Source organism: Zalophus californianus, chromosome 15, assembly GCF_009762305.2.
Source record: "Zalophus californianus isolate mZalCal1 chromosome 15, mZalCal1.pri.v2, whole genome shotgun sequence".
NCBI classification, from domain to species: domain Eukaryota; kingdom Metazoa; phylum Chordata; class Mammalia; order Carnivora; family Otariidae; genus Zalophus; species Zalophus californianus.
This window is the reverse complement of record NC_045609.1, coordinates 50,097,592-50,116,111: the sequence shown is the minus strand read 5'-3', so window position 1 is coordinate 50,116,111 and position 18,520 is coordinate 50,097,592. Positions and strand designations below refer to the sequence as shown.

The window sequence follows — 18,520 nt, the reverse complement described above, 5'->3', positions numbered from 1 at the left end:
TATTATAATTATAGTCACCATGCTGTACATTACATCTCCATGACATATTTATTTTATAACTATAAGTTTGTACTTTTTTTTTTTTTTAAGTAGGCTTTGCAGCACAGAGCCCAGTGCAGGGCTTGAACTCATGACCCTGAGATCAAGGGTCAGACACTTAACTGACTGAGCCACCCAGGCACCCTGTAAGTTTGTACCTTTTGACCACTTTCACCCATTTTGCCCACCATCTCTGTATTCCTCTGGCAACCACCAATCTGTTCTTTGTATTTAAGAGTTCAGTGTTTTGGGGCGCCTGGGTGGCTCAGTTGGTTGGGCAACTGCCTTCTGCTCAGGTCATGATCCTGGAGTCCCGGGATCGAGTCCTGCATCAGGCTCCCTGCTCAGCGGGAAGTCTGCTTCTCCCTCTGACCCTACCCCCTCTCATGTGCTCTCTCTCTCATTCTCTCTCAAATAAATAAATAAAATCTTTAAAAAAAAAAAAGAGTTCAGTGTTTTTCTTTTCTTTTTTCTTTTCTTTCTTCCTTTCTTTTTTTGATTCCACATACAAATACAAGTGAGATCATACGTTAAAATACAGATTATGGTGCCTGAGTGGCTCAGTTGATAGAGCATGTGACTCTTGATTTCAGGGTCGTGAGTTCAAGCCCCATGTTGGAAATGGAGCCTACTTAAAAATAAAAGAAAAAATACAAGTGAGATCATCTCTTTCTCTGACTTATTTTACTTAGCATAATACTCTCAAGGTCTTTATATTGCAAATGTCATGTTCCTCCTTTTTTATGGCTTTATAATCCATTATGTGTGTAATCCAACACTAATTTGTGATAAGAAAAAGAACTTCAGTAAACTAGGAATAGAGTGGAAGTTTCTCAACTTGATAAAGACTACAAAGAAACCTACAGCTAACATCATATTTAATGATGAGAAACTCAAAGCTTTTGCATTAAGATCTATTATAAGGCAAGGATGTCACCTCTTACCACTGTTTTTCAAAATTGTACTGGAAGCCCTTGCTATTGCAGTAAGGCAAAAAAGGGAAATAAAATATATACAGATTAGGAAGGAAGATATGAAAGTCTTTGTTTGCAGATGACATGATTGTGTATGCAGAAAATCTGGAAGAATCCACAGAAATAATCCAATGTATTCCATTATGTATAGTATCTGTAGATATTATAGAGAAGAGGATATTATGAAAAACATTATGCTACTAAATTCCATAACTTGAGGTGGACAAATATTTTGAAAAACATGATGTACTAAATCTAACACAAAATTAAATAGAAAAGGCAGAAGAGTTCTGTATCTGTTAAGTAAATTGAATCTGTACACATGGCATACTTACAGAGATAGACCATATTCTGGGCCATATACCAAGTCTAAATATGTTTAAAAGGATTAATCTGGCATAAGTAAGAATCATTGAATTTGAAGATAGATCAGTAGAGGTTTTCCATTCTAAATATCAGTCGATAGAAACTATCTCCCAGGGCGTCCAGATTCTGGACTTAACAGGGAAATTTTTCAAAGAAGCTATTATAAGTATGTTCAAAGAACTAAAAGGAAACAATGCTTAAAGATTAAAAGGAAAGTATGATGACACTGCCTCATCAAATAGAGATCATCAATAAAAAGATAGAAATTATTAAAAAAAATAGGTATGTTTTTGCAGAGTACAATGAGTAAAATGAAAAAAAAATCAGTAGAAGGATTTTTAACAACAGATTTGAGCTGGCAATGGAAAGGATCAGTGAATTAGAAGATAGCTCAATAGGGATTTTACAGTCTAGACACCAGAAAGCACAAGGGGAATGAGGAAAAGTGAACAGAGCCTCAGAGACACCGACAACACCAAATGCTGGCAAGAATGTGGAGCAACAGGAATGCTCCCTGATTGTTGGTAGGAATGCAAAATGGTACAACCAGTTTTGAACACATTTTGGCAGTTTCTTATAAAACTAAACATACTAGGGGCACCTGGGTGGCTCAGTTGGTTGAGCGTCTGCCTTTGGCTCAGGTCATGATCCTGGAGTCCTGGGATCAAACCCCAAGTCAGGCTTCCTACTCAGTGGGGGGTCTGCTTCTCCTTCTCCCTCTGCCTTTCCCCCTGCTCGTGCTCTCTCTCTCTCTCTCAAATAAATAAAATCTTAAAAAAATATTTAAAAAACTAAACGTCCTAATAAAAAAATTAGGAAATCCTGCCATTTGCAACAACACAGATGGACTTTGAGGGCATTATGCTAAGTGAATAGGTTAGACAGAGAAATACTGTATGATCTTGCATGTATGTGGAATCTAAACAACAACAACAAACTACTAGAAAAAGAGATCAGATTTGTGGCTACCAGAGGCAGTGGTGGGAGGAAGGGTAATTGGAGGAAGGTGGTCAAAAAGTACAAACTTCAAGTTATAAGATAAATAGATATTAGGGATATAATGCACAACATGATGAGTGTAGTTACCACTGCTGTGTGACATATATGAAGAGAGTTACTGTTTCATTGTTAAGAGAGTAAATCCTAAGAGTTTTCATCACAAAGAGAAGTTATTTTTCTTCCCATTTCTTTTTATTGTATCTATATTAGATGACAGATGTTAACTGAACTTATTGTGGTAATAATTTCACAATATGTAAATCAAACCTTGATGCTGTAAACCGGAAGCTCATTCAGTGATGTATGTCAATTATATCTCAATAAAACTGGGTGTGTGTGCGTGTATGTGACTAAATATACTGTTACAATGCAATATAGCAGTCACATTGGTTTTTGCCCAAAGGAGTTTGAAACTTATGTCCACAAAAAAAGTATGGATGCATATGGATGTTTATAGCCGCTTTATCCATAACTGTGAAAGCTTGGAAGCAATTACAATGTCTTTTGTTAGGATAAATAAACTGTGGTACATCCAGACATTGGAATATTAGTGGTAAGAAGAAATGCAGTGGCCTTTTCATGTTATGGAAAGACATCAAGGAACCTTGAATGTTTATTACACTAAGTGAAAGAAGCTAGTCTGACAAGGCTAAATACTGTGTGGTCTCAACTACATGACATTCTAGAAAAGGCAAAATTATGGATACAGTAACAAGATCAGTGGTTGCTAGGGGTTGGGGGGAGGGAGGGATGAATAGACACAGGATTTTTAGAGCAGTGTAACTACGCCCGTATGGTACTATGATGGTGGATACATGTCATTATACATTTGTCAAAATCCATGGAATTTAAAACACAAAGAATGAACCCTAATAAAACCTATGGACTTTGGGTGATAATGATGTGTCAATGTAGATTCAGTTGTAACAAATGCACTCTTCTACTACAGAATGTTGATAGTTGTTGAGGCCCTGCATGTACTGGGGCCAAGGGGTATTTGGGAACTTTCTGTACTTTCTGCTCAATTTTGCTGTGAACCTAAAACTTATCTAAAAACTAAAAGTGTATTAAAGACAATAAAAGCAAGGTAATATTTCTAGATTAACAAAAACAGAGAGTTTTTGTTGCTAGCAGATCTGCTCTAAAAAAGATACTAAAGAAAGTCTTTAAGATTGAAAGGAACTGACACCAGATAACTTGAATCCACCCCCCAAAATTAGCAACAATGGAAAAAACTCTCATTACCTAGAAACATATAAAAAACAGTATTTTTTTTCTATTTGTTAAAGGTTTTATTTATTTACTTAGAGAGAGGGAGAGAGGGTGAGCAGGGAGAGGGAGAGAGAGAATCTTGAGCAGATTCTGCACTGAGCATGGAGCCTGACATGGGGCTCAATCCCACTACCTGGAGATCATGACCTGAGCTGAAATCAAGAGTCAGAACTCAACTGACTGAGCCACCCAGGCACCCCCTTTTTTTCTATTTTTAAGATTGATTATTTAAAATAATTGTTTAACAATAGCTGTAGAATTGTATTATTGGGTTTATAGCATGTAATCTATATGAGTCTATAAATCGGTCTTTCTTCTTTAAAAGTTCTCAGGGTGCCAGCGTGGCTCTGCTGGTTAAGTGTCTGATTCTCTATCTCAGGTCGGGTCTTGATCTCCGAGTTGTGAGTTCAAGCCCTGGGTTGAGATCTTTAAAAAAAACAAAGCATCCTAAGATTGTATCAAGCAGTAATCTGTATTGGTTAGTTTATAACATAAATAGACATAATATGTAAAACAATAACAGTAATACTATAAAGAGGGAAGGAATTCCTCTATTTTACTGGACCTTCATTTTATTTTATTTTATTTTATTTTATTTTTTTATTTTATTTTATATATATATTTAAAGATTTTATTTATTTATTTGAGAGAGAGCATGAGTGGAGAGAGGGCAGAGGGAGAAGGAGAAGCAGAATTCCCACTGAGCAGGGAGCCTGATGTGGGCCTTGATCCCAGGACACTGGGATCATGACCTGAGCTGAAGGCAGACGCTTAACCGACCGAGCCACCTAGGCACCCCGACCTTTATTTTAATGAGTTTTGCAGTAAATGTTTAGAAATAAGTTGCTTTACACTTGTTATTTGCTCCAGATATGATACATGTAGCCAAATCTGCAAAACAGTCAGGAGTGGTTTGGAAGGACAAGATGGTATAAAATCAAATGAGAATGTCAAAGGGAGCTTCTGCAATGGAAAGAATCCTTCATATGGGTGGTATAATTCATAGCTTCATACCCTTTTTTCTTCTGGAACCTTGGGGGTTTTAGGAAGTTCTTCTCAAGGAATACTTTGTTTCTTGATTTGTAGAACAGCCTTCATAAGTTACTATATACATTGCCAACAAAGAATCTACATTCTCTGTGACTTGGTGTATTTCTGTACATCCCATGACCTTTCTGATAACATCACTGCACTGAGACAAAAATGCAGATTGGAGTCAGAAATTGTATTGATGCAAAGTCCCCAGATCCTAGTGGCCCTGGTTATTTGAGGGAGAAAAAGAAAGTGAAAGTGAAGGAGATTATTCCAGAAATTCCAAGATGGTGGACAGACTATCTTTTTTTTTTTTAATTTTATTTATTTATTTGACAGAGACACAGCGAGAGAGGGAACACAGCAGGGGGAGTGGGAGAGGGAGAAGCAGGCTTCCAGCTGAGCCGAGAGCCTGATGCGGGGCTCGATCCCAGGACCCTGGGATCGTGACCTGAGCTGAAGGCAGATGCTTAACGACTGAGCCACCCAGGCACCCCCAGACTATCTTTGACATAGGACCATGAACTTTTGTAATTGGAAAATGGTAAAAGATTTATTTCGACAGAGGATTTCTCTTTCTGTCTCCTTCCATGTAGTTTGGCTTAACTGAGAAACGGTTTTAGTTCAAAATGGCCAAGTTTTAAAAATTTCTTGTTGATACACTAGGATATACCTAGAATGGCCTAAGAAGCAAAGTCATCTGAAAAAAAAAAAAAAGAAAGCAAAGTCATCTGAGACTTTGGAAACCATGTATTTTTTTAAAATTTTATTTTATTATATTAGTCACCGTACAGTACATCATTAGTTTTTGATGTAGTGATCCACGATTCATTGTTTTCATATAACACCCAGTGCTCCATGCAGTACGTGCCCTCCTTAATACGCATCACCAGGCTAGCCACCCACCCCCTTCCCTCTAAAACCCTCAGTTTGTTTCTCAGAGTCCATAATCTCTCATGGTTCATCTCTCCCTCCGATTCCCCGCCTTCATTTTTCCCTTCCTTCTCCTAATGTCCTCCGTGCTATTCTTTATGTTCCACAAATAAGGGAAACCATATGATAATTGACTTTCTCTGCTTGACTTACTTCACGTAGCATAATCTCTTCCAGTCCCGTCCATGTTGATGTAAAAGTTGGGTATTCATCCTTTCTGATGGCTGAGTAATATTCCATTCTATATATGGACCACATCTTCTTTATCCATTCATCTGTTGAAGGGCATCTCGGCTCTTTCCACAGTTTGGCTATTGCAGACATTGCTGCTATGAACATTGGGGTGCATATGTCCCTTCTTTTCACTACATCTGTGTCTTTGGGGTAAATACCCAGGAGTACAATTGCTGGGTCATAGGGTAGCTCTATTTTTAATTTTCTGAGGCTCCTCCACACTGTTTTCCAAAGTGGCTGCACCAACTTGCATTCCCACCAACAGTGTAAGAGGGTTCCCCTTTCTCCACAACCTCTCCAACATTTGTAGTTTCTTGCCTTGTCAATTTTTGCCATTCTAACTGGTTTTGATTTGAATTTCCCTGATGGCTAATGATGATGAACATTTTTTCATGTGTCTGTTAGCCATTTGTATGTCTTCTTTGGAGAAGTGTCTGTTCATGTCTTCTGCCCACTTTTTGACTTGATTATTTGTTTTTTTGGTGTTGAGTTTGAGAAGTTCTTTATAGATTGGATACCAGCCCTTTATCTGTAGTGTCGTTTGCAAGTATCTTCTCCCATTCTGTGGGTTGCCTCTTTGTTTTGTTGACTGTGGAAACCATATTTTGGTCTAAGAGAACATAGTATTGTGTTCTGCTTTGTGTGACATATTTGTAAGTTTTCATACCCTTTTCTATTTAAGATATTTGATTTTTATGATTTATTTATTTTTATTTAAAAGATTATTTATTTTAGAGAAGGGGGAGGGGCAAAGGGAGGGGGAGGGAGAATTTCAAGCTGACTCAGGGCATGATCCCATGACCGTGGGATGGTGACCTGGGCCAAAATCAAGAGTCAAATGCTTGACCAACTGAGCCACCCAGGCACCTCCAGGCAGACTTTATTAAACAGAACTACAAAAACTAAGATAAATTATTTTCCAAATAAAATAACCTTATGTATTTATCACATTATTAGGTTCTGAAATGATCTGAGAAATGAAATTTCTTCCCATGTAACTGGGAATCTTTGATCTCAAAGTGGGTAAGTGCTTCTACTGCTGACAATCCTTTTAAATGTTCAGTGTACTTTTAACTGGATTCTACCAATCTGCCTCTATTAGTTTGTTCTTTGAAAGCATTCAGGAAATTGCCTGTTTTGATAACAATTTTGGGGGGATTACAGGTATCAAGATACAGCTTAAAGTCAATTTGTGGTTATGTGTAAGAATTTGAAACAGAATGGTCAATATTTTCCAAAAGGTTAAATAATCTCTATCTCTCTCCCTCTCTCAGTCTCTCTCTCTGTCCCACTTTCCTTACTCTTTCTTCTCCCACTCTCCTGGGTCTGAAAGACTCTCCATCTTGATTCAGGGGTTCTTACTTTATCAAATTCTTGCACTATATTTTCTTCTTTTTTTTAAAGACTTCTTATTTATTTGACAGAGAGAGAGAGAGCGTGCGAGCACAAGCAAGGGGAGCGGCAGAGGGAGAGGGAGAAGCAGGCTTCCCGCTGAGCAGGGAGCCCGATGCGGGGCTCGATCCCAGGACCCAGAGGTCATGACCTGAGCCGAAGGCAGATACTTAACCGACTGAGCCATCCAGGTGCCCCAGTGTTTATATTTTCTTCTCAATCTCTGTTCTGTTTGAGAATTAATAATGTTATTTAGTTGATTGTTTATTGGCAATGTATATGGTAGCTTATGAAGGCTGTTATACAAATCAAGATCAACAATGTAATATTGGAATTAATATACCCAAGTAGGAATAAGCTTAATTAGTGTGCTGTGATATATTGATATCATTTTACTTCCTTGAAATTACACCTTAATAACTTATTATTTTAGGTTTTGTATTTTCTTCTTTTTGTAGCTGCTTTAGGTATAAGGTTAGGTTGTTTGAGATTTTTCTTGCTTCTTGAGGTAGGCCTGTTTTGCTGAAACCTCCCTTTTAGAATCACTTTTCCTGCATCCCAAAGATTATTGTTTTCATTTTTATTAGACTGTTATTATTTTCATTATTATTGGACTATTGTGTTTTCATTTTCATTTGTTTCTGTGTAATTTTTGATTTCTTCTTTGATTTCTTGGTTGACCCATTCATTGTTCCTAGCATGTTATTTAACCTCCATGTATTTGTACTCTTTCTAGATTTTTTCTTGTGGTTGATTTATAGTTTCATAATGTTGTGGTAGAAAAGATGCATGGTATAACTTTGATCTTTCTGAATTTGTTGAGACCTGTTTTGTGGCCCAATATGTGATCCATTCTGCAGAATGTTCCATGTGTCCTTGAGAAGAATGTGTATTCCGCAGTTTTAGGATGGAATGTTCTAAATATATCTGTTAAATCCATCTGGTCCAGTGTGTCATTCAAAGCCACTGTTTCCTTGTTGATTTTCTGTTTGGATGACTGTCCATTGATGTAAGTGGGGTGTTAAAAGTAACCTGCTGTTGATGAATGGATAAAGAAGATGTGGTATATATACACAATGGAATATTATGCAGCCATCAAAAGGAATGAGATCTTGCCATTTGCAACGACGTGAATGGAACTGGAGGGTGTTATGCTGAGTGAAATAAGTCAATCAGAGAAAGACAAGTATCATATGACCTCACTGATATGAGGAATTCTTAATCTCAGGAAACAAACTGAGTGTTGCTGGAGTGGTGGGGGGTGGGAGAGATGGGGTGGCTGGGTGATAGACATTGGGGAGGGTATGTGCTATGGTGAGCGCTGTGAATTGTGCAAGACTGTTGAATCACAGATCTGTACCTCTGAAACAAATAATGCAATATATGTTAAGAAGAAAAAAAAAGCAGGAGGGGAAGAATGAAGGGGAGTAAGTCGGAGGGGGAGACGAACCATGAGAGACGATGGACTCTGAAAAACAAACTGAGGGTTCTAGAGGGGAGGGGGGTGGGGGGATGGGTTAGTCTGGTGATGGGTATTAAAGAGGGCACATTCTGCGTGGAGCAGTGGGTGTTATTCACAAACAATGAATCATGGAACACTATATCAAGAACTAATTATGTAATGTATGGTGATTAACATAACAATAAAAATTTTAAAAAAGTATGCAAAAAGTAACCTGCTGTTATTTATTTTTATCTTTTTAAAGAGATTAAAAAAAGATTTTATTTATTTATTTGAGAGAGAGTGCTTGAGCAGGGGTGGGGGAGGAGTAGAGGGAGAGGGAGAGAAAATCTCAAGCAGAGTCCATGCTGAGCACAGAGCCTGACACAGGGCTCAATCCTACAACTCCAAGATTACGACCTGAGCTGAAATCATGAGTCAGATGCGTAACTGACTGAGCCACCCAGGCACCCCTGTTATTTAACTGTTTTATGTATTTGGCTGCTCCCATGTTGGGTGCATAAATATTTACAATTGTTATATCTTCTTGTTGGATTGTCCCCTTTATTATTATATAGTGTCCTTCTTTGTCTTTTGTTACAGTCTTTGTTTTAAAATCTATTTTGTCCGGCATAAGTATTGCCACCAAGCTTTCTATTGACATCCATTTGCATGATGCATGTTTCTCCATCCCCTCACTTTTTAAAAAAGATTTTATTTATTTATTTGAGAGAGAGCAAGAGACAGAGCAAGCGAGCACGTGCAAATGTGAGTGGGGGAGGGGCAGAAGGAGAGGGAGAGAGAATCTCAAGTCGAAATCAAGAGTTGGATGCTTAACCTACAGAGCCACCCAGGCGCCCCTCCATCCCCTCACTTTCATTCTGCATGTGTCTTTAGGCCTGAAATGAGTCTCTTATAGACAGCATATAGATGGGTCTTTTTTTTTTTTAAGATTTTATTTATTTATTTTGACAGAGAGAGACAGTGAGAGAGGGAACACAAGCAGGGGGAGTGGGAGAGGGAGAAGCAGGCTTCCCGCTGAGCAGAGAGCCTGACTCGGGGCTCGATGCCAGGACCCTGGGATCATGACCTGAGCCAAAGGCAGACAATGACTGAGCCACCCAGGCACCCCTTGTTTTATTTTATCCATTCCGTCACCCTATGTCTTGATTGGAGCGTTTAGCTAATTTACAGTCAAAGCAATTATTGGTAAGTATGTATTTATTGCCATTTTGTTACTTGTTTTGTGGTTGTTTTTGAGGTTTTTTTCCCTGATCGTTTCTCCTCTTGCTCTGTTCTCTCATGGTTTGCTGGCTTCCCTTAGTGATAGCCTTGGGTTCCTTTCTCTTTATTTTTTGCATAATTATTCATGGTTTTTGATATGGCGATCTATATTAAATTGATGGTTGCTTAAGTTTGAGCCCATTCTTTATCCTTCCCCTGCCATGTTTTTGGTACATTGTGTCATACTTTACATCCTAAAGAAGATGTGGTATATATATACAATGGAATATTATTCAGCCATAAAAAAGAGTGAAATCTTGCCATTTGCAACAACATGGATGGATCTAGAGAGTATAATGCTAAGTCAAATAGAGAAAAACAAATACCATACGATTTCACTCATGTGGAATTTAAGAAACAAAACAGTGAAGAGCGCCTGGGTGGCTCAGTCATTAAGCATCTGACTTTGGCTCAGGTCATGATCCCAGGGTCCTGGGATCGAGCCCTGAGTCAGGCTCTCTGCTCGGCGGGAAGCCTGCTTCTCCCTCTCCCACTCCCCCTGCTTGCGTTCCCTCTCTTGCTGTCTCTCTCTGTCAAAATAAATAGATAAATAAAATCTTAAAAAAAGAAAACAGTGAACAAAGGAAGAAGAAAAGTGACAAGCCAAAAAACAGACTCTTAACTCTAGAGAACAAACAGATGGTTACCAGAGGGGAGGTGGGTGGGGGGATGGGTGAAACAGGTGATGGGAATGAAGAGTACACTTATCTTGATGAGCACTGGGTAACGTATGGAACTCTTGAATCACTATGTTATACACCTGAAATTAATCTAACACTATGTTAACTATACTGGAATTAAATTTTTTTTAGTTTTTTTTTTTAAGTAGGCTCCACACCCAGCATGGAGCCCAGCAATGGGCTTGAATTCACGACCCTGAGATGAAGACCTGAAGTGAGATCAAGAGTCAGACACTTAACTGACAGAACCACTCAGGCACCCATGGAATTAAAAATTTTTAAAAAGGGATTCATAAAAAGAAAACAACTTAATAGAGCTTCAGTGTCCGTAAATCTCTCTGCCTATTCATTTACTGCCTTTATTTTAGGGCATGCCACTTCAACAAAACACTGATATTGTCAAGTACTTTTTAAAAAATAATAAAATAATCTTACATAAAAACCTTTGCACATTTAAATGCATTTCAGAAATGCAGATTAATAGAAAAAAATTTGTTTACAATACAAACATTTGATGTTTTCATGTATTTCTTTTTAGTCTGTTTTTTCCTCTCTTTATAGGTAATACTCATTTTTTATATGCACAATTAAATGGTATGTAAATTATATCCCAATAATTTTTCATTTTTTTTAAAGATTTTATTTATTCATAAGAGACAGAGAGAGAGGCAGAGGGAGAAGCAGGCTCCCCACTGAGCAGGGAGCCCGATGTGGGGCTCGATCCCAGGACCCTGGGATCATGACCAGAGCCGAAGGCAGATGCTTAGCCATCTGAGCCACCCAGGCGCCCTAATTTTTCATTTTAAAATACATAATATTTGTAACTTCTATTTTGAATGAGTATACATGGACTTTAAAAATATGAACATTTAGTTCATATCCACATTTTCTCCACTTGACAAAACAAAACAAAATACAGTACTGAAGGCTTATAATGGATTTATTTATTGAATTACTTCTTAAACGTGACTGCATTTTAGAATCACTTGGGGAGCTTTGCTGAGACCTTACCCCAGACCAGTTAAAGTAAAAATCTCTCAGGTGGGATTTTCTTAAGCCGTGATATTGATGTGCTGCCAAGTTTGAGAACTGTTATAGGGGTGATTCTCAAAGATTAGTGGGTATCAGAGTCACTTGGGGGGCTTATTAAAGCACAGGGTGGTCCTGCCCCCAGAGCTTCTGGTTCAGGAGGTCTGGAGTGGGCTTGAGGAGATGCATTTTCTAACTAGTTCCCAGGCGAGACTGATGCTGCTGCTGCTGGTCTCTGGACCCCACCTTGAGAGCCACTGATTTGTAGAGAATGATTCCTTCAAGAGAGACTACCTAGAAGAGATTTACAGAGGACAGAGGGTAATAAAATATCTGTTTTTCCGACAGAGGACCTTAATCAAAGTGTTTTCAGGATAAGCTGCACAAATTTATAACTTTATTAGCAATGTATAGCTATAGTAGCTTCACCTTAGCACTTGTGAAATTATAATTATATTTTATATGGTATTTTTATATATTATATATATTATAATTGTTTTTAGTTTTTTGGATTTTATAGGCAGGAAAGGTTATTTGGAGAACAGTTTATTTTGAACGTCATCTCATGCACTAAAGGCAGTGTCAGGTGGTTTACTAGAGCTCTGCCACGGGGCTAGGAGTTGGTGGTGGGGAAGAAGGAAGACCCTCTCTCTTGGAAGGTCAGTGGTTTCCGGGAAACATTTCTGTCTTGCCCCATTTGGCACCTTCAGCGTGGGTGCAGTGAGGATGTGTAATTGCCAATAGTGTTCTTAATCTTTATGTCAGACTCATCTCTAGAAGTTCAGGTTGAATGTTTAAAGGATTCTCCAGGTGATTCTCATAGGAAGCACTCATGAGGAGCCCTGGCTGGTGAGGAGATGCAGGCCCTACAAGGTGTGGCTGCATTTGTGGTAGCACCTCTGAGCTGGCCGACTTCTACAGCTCTGCGCGGCTCCGGCCCTCGGTGTGTTAGGTGCTGAGAAGGTAGAGCCTCTATCAGATGCAAAGACGATTAGGCTTCAGCATGTGCACCCTATAAATCTCACAAAATTTACAGGAAGGAAAGCGGACATAGCGATTCCTGAGGTGTCTAAGAAGGAGGCCGCCAGACACCCTGGTTGATATTAGCAGCTTTGAAAGAGGTGTGGAAACTGCAGAAGTAATGGCATCTTGGTTGCCTAGTTATGTAGATATTTCCTAGGCTTGGACTCCTGGAAGCCAGATTCTCAGAGCGCTGGTTCCTGCGTGGGGAATTGATGTGCGAGGGTCACACTGCCCTGGTCTCTTTGAAGGGCCCCCTTGCCCTGGGAAGAAGAACACATCATGGGAGTACTATTTCATGTATTTTGTTATGTAGCCTGTTCTTTAGCTTCCTTGTCCTTCTCTCCCAGAGCACTAGTCACTCAACACTCAGATTCTGAGAGGCTGTTTTCGCCACTTCTCCACTGCCATGGGACTTGGACACACGAATTAACCTATCAGATATTTAGCAAGATACATTCCATTGCAGGATTGTTATAAGAATGTTTGAAATTGTCCAGCATATTGTACATCGGGCTATTTTAGAAAGCTTTACCAGTGTGTGTGGATCAAATTCTTTCTGGCCCTAAATGCTGTCCTAGCAAAGTCCTGGACATCTCCTATTGAAGGGGAAGCGGATGAGGACATGGCGGATTTGGGGCACCAACATTGTCATCAGGCTTGACTGCAGCTGTCACGCTTGCAAGCCTCTTCTACCGGGATAAGGGCGCATTTGCATGGTATCATTCAGGCTTAGTTTGACTTTGAAAGCCTGTAAGAGGGGCGCCTGGGTGGCTCAGTTGGTTGGGCATCTGCCTTGGACTCAGGTCATGATCCCAGGGTCCTGGGATCGAGTCCCACATTGGGCTCATTGCTCAGCAAGGAGTCTGTTTCTCGATCCCTCTCACAAATAAATAAAATCTAAAAAAAAAAAAGAAAAGAAAAGAAAGCCATTGGGGTTCCAAAGAGAAAATACGTAAAACTAAAAAGAAAAAAGCCTTTAAGAAATGTAGGATGCTTGGGCGCCTGGGTGGCTCAGTTGGTTAAGTGACTGCCTCAGGCTCAGGTCATGATCCTCGAGTCCCAGGATCGCGTCCCGCATCGGGCTCCCTGCTCAGCAGGGAGTCTGCTTCTCCCTCTGACCCTCTTCCCTCTCGTGCTCTCATTCTCTCTTTCTCAAATAAATAAATAAAATCTTAAAAAAAAATGTAGGATGCTTTTGCTATCCCCACTTTTTCCTACAAGGAAATTACTGTTCAGGGAGATTCTAGACCTCTCTAGGGCCACACAGCTGACAAATATTACGGCAGGACTTTAAGCTATGTCTTGAGGTTTTGGGCTGTTGTCAAACCTTGTTTTTTTTTTTTTAAGATTTTATTTATTTTGACAGAGAGAGAGACAGTGAGAGAGGGAACACAAGCAGGGGGAGTGGGAGAGGGAGAAGCAGGCTTCCTGCTGAGCAGGGAGCCGGATGCGGGGCTTGATCCTAGGACTCTGGGATCACGACCTGAGCCGAAGGCAGTCGCTTAAGGACTGAGCCACCCAGGTGCCCCTCAAACCTTGGCTTTTAATCGGTGTCATCTGGGAGCTTGGTAAAAATGTAGAGCCCAGGTCCTACCTAGTGTCGGTGAGCCTGAGGCTCTGTGGGCTCCCTGCTGATTCTGATAAAAAGCCAAGTTCAAGAAACACTGCTTCAGATTAAGCTCTGCCCACAACCTAATCTGTTAGCTCCCACAGATAGTCTAGATGAAGGCAGTCACATCATCAGAGAAATCATCATTTCAGCAAACATAAGATTGCCCTCCCATGTGTCCTGGGAGGGGAAAAGGATCTTTAAGATAGGGAAGATAGTACGGGAAGGGTTCTCTGGGCTTGGTCAAGGCACGTAGGTGTGAGAAGAGGGGAAGCAGGGTAGTATTCTGGGAGCCTGGAAAGAAGGGAATACCAAGAAAGGATTATAGAAAGCTAAAATGGGGCCTGGCCACCAAGATCTCTGAATGTTGGGCTAAGGATCTGAGCTGTGTCTGTGTTCTTTAGGAGTACAGGTAACATAACAGTAAGACTGAGCTTATCAAGAAAATATTTATTTCATGATAAGGCACTGATGGTGCTGAATGGGGTAAGTGGATTAACCCTCTCTTTCTGTTCTCCTGCTTGATTTTGGGAAGAGCTGGACACCAAGCAAGGAGAGAAGCAATGGCCTACCAGGGGCAGAATCAGGTCCCCAGAGAACAGCCTGTTCTCAAGGGCCCTGATGACAAGCTTACTGTGCCCACTGATTCTAGGAAGATAGAACATGTTCCTGGACAACAGTCTCCCTCTGGGACCCCTGGAGGCAGGAGCGTAGGTGTGGCCCCAGATTCCCCTGTAATGGCCAGTGCAAGGTTAGGACCTTCTGGGGCTTTGCAAAGTTCCCCTTCTTCCTCAGGCAGCTCAAACCACTCTCTCGCCTTTGACATATTCTCCCAGTGAAAAGTCTACAGAATCGGGAAGTCAGAGACAAAATCCCATCCCAGGACAGGGGCCCCTTAGGACACTAACTGGCTCCTCTGGGGAAGACCTAGGGCTATCTCAGCAATTCAACCACCAACTCCTGCAGCCATCACTGCAGGAATGTCCAAAATGGGAAGAACCCTTGGACTCAAGATGCTTCTACAAGCTTTTCTAAAATTCCAACATCCAAAGAATCCCCAGGAGATACTTCTTGATGTAAGAGATCCACAATCAGACATGAAAAGGCTGTTCCAGGTCATGCTTCAGGATTTTTCTTCTTGGCAGTTGCTCTTAGATGAGAGACTCGAGAGGATACTTCAGCAAGATCTTTCATCCTGCGGCCAGCAGCCTGGCTGGGGAGGACAGCAGGGGAACATGCTGCAGCCCCATCTGCCCACAGTTCAGTATCAGCAGCAGCCCCATGGCCAGCAGGCTGGCTGGAGAGCACAGCAGAGGTACACACTGCAGCCCCAGCCCCCCATGGTCAGGGTCAGCAGCAGCGCCAGGGTCGGCAGCCCAGCCGGGGAGACCAACTGAGGCACACACTGCAGCCCCATCCCCCCATGGTCTAGGGTCAGCAGCAGCCCCAGGGTCAGCAGTCTGGCCGGGGAGACCAACTGAGGCAGGCACTGCAGCGCCATCCCCCCATGGTCCAGGGTCAGCAGCCCGGCCGGGGAGAACAGCAGGGGCAGGTGCTACAGGCCTGCCCGCTGACATTCCAGCAGCTCAGCTCAGAAGGCCAGCAGTCCCAGAAGGCTGCAACCACGTCACCTCTGTCCCAGGGCAACGCACAAGGGGAGAGGTGGCTGCCAACTCTTCACTAGTCTCTGATGTTGGAGCACGAGATGCACCTGCCTCAGCAATAGTCCCTAAATTGGTGCTACTTTTGGAGACTGCTCTCCAGATACATAAACCTGCATGCGCGAGCATCCCCACCCACTGCCACAGCTGTGGGCTTTGTAGCTGCGCTTGCAGTCTCTGAATTCGTGAAGGAATTGCCTATTCTGGGATCTCTGAAGTCACATCAGCAAACCCAGAAGCAGCTTTGTATTGTCTCCAAAGCTGATGATGGTCTCAAGCACAGGATGGCTATATTCTTTCCCATCGAAGGTTCTAGGTGCTATCCTGAAGCAGAAACTGGCACAGAAGACTCCAGAGAAAGGTGCCTCTGCTACCACTGTCAGCTGTCTAGACTACTAAGAGAGCCAAGGGGGTCCATTCAGACCCTTGTCTGGGAACAAGGTCAGGATCTGAATGTTTCTAAGATCTAAATGTTCCTTAGGTTAAAGAGTTTCACAATTTTATAAGGGATGGCTCTGCTTCTGCTTCGCACAAATTCCTGACTGCGTCTCTGTAGGGGCAGTTGGACACTCATCTCTATGGGGCCTGTCACTGCTGCCATTTTTACCATTTTATTGTTGCACAAATTAACTATGAACTAATGGAGTCATAGCTCTCCTACCATGTTCCTTTTCTTACATATGCTACAGAATGCAGATCTGAATTGTTATCCTAATGTGAATGAAAAAGGATGATTTGAAATCTTATTTCCAGGATGAAATCATTGATTAAAAATTAACTTTGGACATTGAGGAGAACCAGTACTTAAGAACCATAATCTGTGCTAAAGGGTTTAGCCCAGGTGGGGATGTGAGTTATACTGTAGCTTTTATGTTTTCTAATGGATCAATAAAGTTGTTATATATTTATTTTGCGTCACTACATTCCCCTGCTGCTCTTTGTCCTCCACCATCTTAGGTCTTAGAACCAGGCACTCTTCAGCTTGTCACGTGGTGGGGGCTGTCTTCCCCCTCCCCAACTTTCTTTCCAAGCCTTGTCTCACTTTTCTTTTCATTCAGCTCAATGGATCTAATGGCTGATTCTTGGACTAATTCTATTCATTTGGTATAAATCACACAATGTAAATATTTCATGTCTGGCTTCTTCCATTTGACATTGTGTTTGTGAGATTCATCCCTATAGTTGCATGTAATTGTGGTCTGCTCATCGTCAGTGCAGTGTAATATTCCCTTGTGTCAGTATACCACACTTTACCCATTCTGTTATGAGCACTGGAGAATTTTCAGTTCTTGGCACAAAGAGTGGTGCTATTAACAGTCCAGCGAATGCTTTTAGATGAACATATGCGCCCATTTCTGTTGAACATAAACCAAAAGTAAAATTGCTGGGCCATTTGGTATGCATATAGTCAGCTTTAGTAGATTCCGCCATTGTTTTCCAACCTAGTTACTTCAGTTTAGATTCTCACCAGTGGTGTAGCAAGAGTTGCAGATGCTCCACATCCTCACGAATGCAGGTATTGTCTGCCTTTTCACTTTAGCCATTAGGATGGATGTGGAGTTCTGCCTTGTGGGGTTTTTGTTTGTTTGTTTTGTTTTTTATTAAAGTAGGCTCTATGCCCAGTATGGACTTGATCTCATAACACCGGGATTAGGAGTTGCATGCTCTACTGACTGAGCCAGCCAGCCAGGTGCCCCTGCCTTGTGATTTTAATTGCATTTCCTTGATGGCTAATAAAGTAGAATATTTTAAGACGTGTTTATTGGCTATTTGGATAGGCTTTATCGGTGAGGTGCTTATGTCTTTTGTTCATTTTTCTGTTGTGTTGCCAGCTTTTGTCTTATTAATTTATAGATTTTATACACACACACACACACACACATATATATATATATATTTTTTTTTTTTTTGAGGGGGTGGGCAGAGAGGGAGAGAGAATCTTAAGCAGGTTCCTGCCCAGCTTGGAGCCCATCACGGGGCTCGATCTCACAACCTAAGCTGAAATCAAGGGTCTGACACAACTGACTGAGCCTCCCAGGTGCCTGTTTTATTTATATACTTTTTTTAAAAGGTTTTATTTATTTATTTGACAGAGAGAGAGACAGTGAGAGCAGGAACACAAGCAGGGGGAGTGGGAGAGGGAGAAGCAGGCTTCCCGCGGAGCAGGGAGTCCGATGAGGGACTTGATCCCAGGACACTGGGATCATGACCTGAGCCGAAGGCAGATGCTTAACGACTGAGCCACCCAGGCGCCCCTTATTTATATATTCTTGATATAAGGTCTTTGTCAGCTAGAAGTATTGCAGGCATCTTCATCCACCATGGCTTGCCTTTTTACTTTTTTTTCTTTTTCTGTAAGATTTTAAGTAATTTCTACACCCAATGTGGGGCTGGAACTTACAACCCTGAGATCAAGAGTCACATGTTCTACCAACTGAGCCAGCCAGGTGCCCTGCGTTTTTACTTTCTTAATAGTATTTTTTTTTGCACAGAAAATCTTTTTTTTTTTAAAGATTTTATTTATTTATTTGAGAGAGAGAGAGAGAGAGAAA

At 41.1% G+C, this 18,520-nt stretch overlaps 2 protein-coding genes across 3 annotated transcripts in view; one reads left to right on the top strand and one right to left on the bottom strand.

Moving 5' to 3' along the window:
- ZNF485 (zinc finger protein 485) overlaps positions 1-18,520 on the top strand; it is a 121,512-nt gene that overhangs the window by 45,326 nt on the left and 57,666 nt on the right.
- ZNF239 (zinc finger protein 239) overlaps positions 1-18,520 on the bottom strand; it is a 64,063-nt gene that overhangs the window by 12,045 nt on the left and 33,498 nt on the right. Inside the window, exon 4 of one of the 2 annotated variants that reach the window (XR_004819643.1) lies at positions 11,579-11,969. The exons of the other annotated variant lie outside the window; for it this stretch is intronic. The gene's annotated coding sequence lies outside the window, so the exon portion shown is untranslated. Of the gene's footprint in view, positions 1-11,578; positions 11,970-18,520 lie in introns of those variants that run through there. 2 annotated transcript variants of the gene reach the window in all.